Below are 3,455 nucleotides of genomic sequence, written 5' to 3' on the forward strand. Positions count from 1 at the left end.
GCCAGTTTTTGTGCCATGATTGTTTTGGCTCTCTTGAGAAGTAACTGCTATTATGCCTAGTTTATTTTATGCCTCCTGCCACTGCAGACTCTTCTTCTGATAAGGGACTAATATCTACTGTGACGTCCTTTTCTTTCTTCTGCATTACTCATTACTTAATCAGTTTTGGACTATGCCAAACACAACACAGTGCAGAATAATTCATAGCATTTGCTATATTTGACAGCTATAAGGTTTATATTATTGGTTTTGTAATTTACTTACACATCTCACCTAGCTAATAGCAAGAGTAGTCTATTAAGATGTTTACCAATGCTTCCTTCAGCTTATTTCTTTGCAATTACAATTCTAACACAATTATTACAAATAAATATGTCTAAACAAACAAACAAAAAAAACCCAAACAAACAACCCCCCCCAAAAAATCATTACCCTCTTAGTTTATTTTCCAGTTGAATCTTGAATTCAAAATTAATTTAGCTGGAACAGATAAACTCATATATCCTCCTTCAGTTCAGTATGAATTCATGCAAAATGAGCAGCTGAGTTTACTTATATTGCTTAACAATCCTTACACAAAATTACTGGCATTATTTAAGGCCGCCCTAGGTCAAAGATTTGACTGCCTAGTAGAAGTACATCAGAAGACTGGATGCTTTAGTAAAGAATACTTCTATTTATGAAACAAAAATTCCATTGTGTTTGACGACCTTTTGCATGTAGAACAAATCCTGAATATACAGTAGAAAGCATGTCCCAGCAAAATAAGGAATGATGTAATGCACTTCAGAATTTCACTGGTACTGTGCCCACAATACTTTATGTTCTATAAAATACTTTTAGGGCTGATTCATCATTAAGATTGTAGAGTTATACCTACACTACTAGCTTTTCATACAGAACGATGGAGCTTTGAAGAAAAGAAAGAAAAAGGATCATTTCTTCATCATGTCTATTTGTCTTTCTTAGGTGTATTGAAGATATACATCTGCTAGCAGGTGAAGGAGTAAAGCATTTATAAAATGTTCCTGACCTACAAATAAAACCAGTGACTTTATTAATAGAATAAATATATTGACATTCTGCTAAGGAAAAGTTTAATTTTTAACCATCTGTATTTATGACAATTCATATAAGGGAGAAGCTTTCTAAAATTAGGAATAGCTCCTGCTTGTAGTGCAAAAGGCAACGCAAGATGAATATTTAAGGATGAGTTTGATCTCAGGTTCTGTCTAGGGAATATCGCATTGCCTGCAGTGCCAAATACTTACAAGACAATTCAGGGTGATACCCACAGCCAGGGGTATCAGGTTGTCTTCTCTTTTGCTTGCAACAAGCATACAAGTGAGCAGTGAAAGATTGGTCTATCTATTTATCTAGTCTATCTATCCAGCTAATTTTTCACATTTGCCTCTCTTGTTGCTTCTACAACCTTCTCTCAGGATGTCAGCTTATATCTGCCTGATTTGTATCCCTTCAAAACACTTCTGATCGTCCTTACTTAAAAGTTTGACCCGTGATCTTTATCTTTTTTTTCCTACAACAAGCAGGTTATGTTTTTCTCTTCATATCTCTTCATAGCATTTTCTATGTGCTGCCACCCACCCAGTCGTTCATCATCTGTTATTGAGATGTCATCTCCCAGCTAAGATCTGCCTGCTGAGCCACACCTCATCACTCTTCTTGAAGATCCTCAAGGAGAAATACCTTTGCTCTTATCATGTGGTGGTCCTCCATGATAGCAGCTGTAAACTGCATTGGTTCGTCAGTGTCATGTTAGAAAACAACTTTTACAAGTAAGAGTGTTTCTTTAAACTTTGTCTCTTATTATTGAAGGTTTAATAGGAAAAACAGTGTATAAACTGGTCCTGAAATGAAAGCTGGTAATGTTTGCTAGAGCCAGCTGGGATTGGCTCTGCTGGACAGGGAGGAAGCTTCTGGCAGCTTCTCACACAAGCCATCCCTGTAGCCCCCCACTACCCAAACCTGGACATGCAAACCCAATAAATACTGTAATAAGAATATAAACATAATAAGACTGGGCCTCTCCTTTCTTTAAACTATAGTACTGAAGAGTCTTGTAGGGGTATGTTCATTGCTCAGATGCCATTTTTTGGTTGGGATTTTGCATAATAGGAAAAACAGGCAAGGAAAATCAGGGGATGGATTATTCCATGTTCACTGAAAAGTCATGCATTTTTCTTGTCTAATTCCCACTGGTTTCCTAATGGTGTATTTCTAGATCAAAGCATATTTAGTGGAATCTGAACCTCAGAAGAGCCCTTTCATCCTGCAAATGAGAGTATGTTGGCACAATGCTGTGAATCATGGGCAGGTTTCATAATGTTGGATATAGTGCTGTACTTGTCTGTAGAGAACTTCATGATCCAGTCCTGGCCTTATATTTGTAAGCATTAAAGATGTGGCTTCAAAAGATACCTGCTCATCTGAATGCTTAATTTCAGGATGAATTAAGAACTTAAACATCTTTAAAATCCAGGGTTAAGTTAATTTTTCCTTAAACATGTCAGTTTTAGAACATATCTCTATTGTTTTTATATTTCTCTTTAATTTGGGGTTTTCACAGCATGTTTTATGCTGATCCCATGGCATACAATTGTTAGAGCTGCTGACACACAAGTAGAAAGTCTGCTTCAGTTCCATGATGTCTTTCGTTTAACCCGTTCTGCACTGCTACTGATCTGATTGTTAGTGAAATGTTTCTATGGACTTGTTACATAAAACTTTCTCAGATGCTTCTTCTTTAATAAAACCATCGTAATTTCTCCTGAAGCATTTATTTTCAAATTCATAGAATTTGTCTCTGTGAAATGACTTACCATATGGCATGAGAGAGAGAAGTTTAATAGAGGACAATAGCCAATACCCAAAATATAGTACAGATCGCAAAGGTAAATCTGCATATTTTCCATTTTCTTTTGGCAGATAGCCAGACAGCCGCTTATGAGAAGTTACATTATTTCTAGATTTTCAGTTAACTACATGAATAATTGCTCCATTTTTTGTTTGCAGATACTGGAATCTGTCTTCATATCATAATGATAGCCTAGCCTTTAATTTGTGTGCAGGAGTTTTAATTGGTAGAGATGTTTTCTATAGCAGCATGCATCTTCTGAAATAAAGCAACACACATCCTTTGATTAATGTGGGCTAAGTCACTGGAGTGTTCATGGTGGCAGCATCAATTTCTAGGCAGAAAAGCTAGAAAATGCAGAAAAAGTAGTAAGCCTGTTATTATCCCATGTCACTTTATTTGTATGTTAATGTTTCAAAATCTGGATTTTTGCTTACCAATATGCCATTCAAATAGTATTTTCTATTAGCAAGTCGTTGATGTTTTTTTGGTTTTATTAAAGAATGATGGTTTTTTCCTGCACTTCCCTGAAATACTGGTAGGTAGATGCATGGATTCAAATGTAACGTGACTTTGTTTT

The 3,455-nt window shown here is 35.9% G+C and overlaps 1 protein-coding gene across 17 annotated transcripts in view; it reads left to right on the forward strand.

Annotated features, from left to right (window-relative positions):
- Positions 1-1,592: 1,592 nt before the first annotated feature.
- The window catches only part of KHDRBS2 (KH RNA binding domain containing, signal transduction associated 2), a 299,809-nt gene continuing 297,946 nt past the window's right edge, over positions 1,593-3,455 (forward strand). For all 17 annotated transcript variants that reach the window (XR_001863635.1, XR_001863645.1, XR_001863632.1 and 14 more), the window contains exon 1: positions 1,593-1,796. The gene's annotated coding sequence lies outside the window, so the exon portion shown is untranslated. The remainder of the gene's footprint in view (positions 1,797-3,455) is intronic.

This window comes from Corvus brachyrhynchos, unplaced genomic scaffold (genome assembly GCF_000691975.1).
Source record: "Corvus brachyrhynchos isolate BGI_N302 unplaced genomic scaffold, ASM69197v1 scaffold136, whole genome shotgun sequence".
Taxonomy (NCBI): Eukaryota; Metazoa; Chordata; class Aves; order Passeriformes; family Corvidae; genus Corvus; species Corvus brachyrhynchos.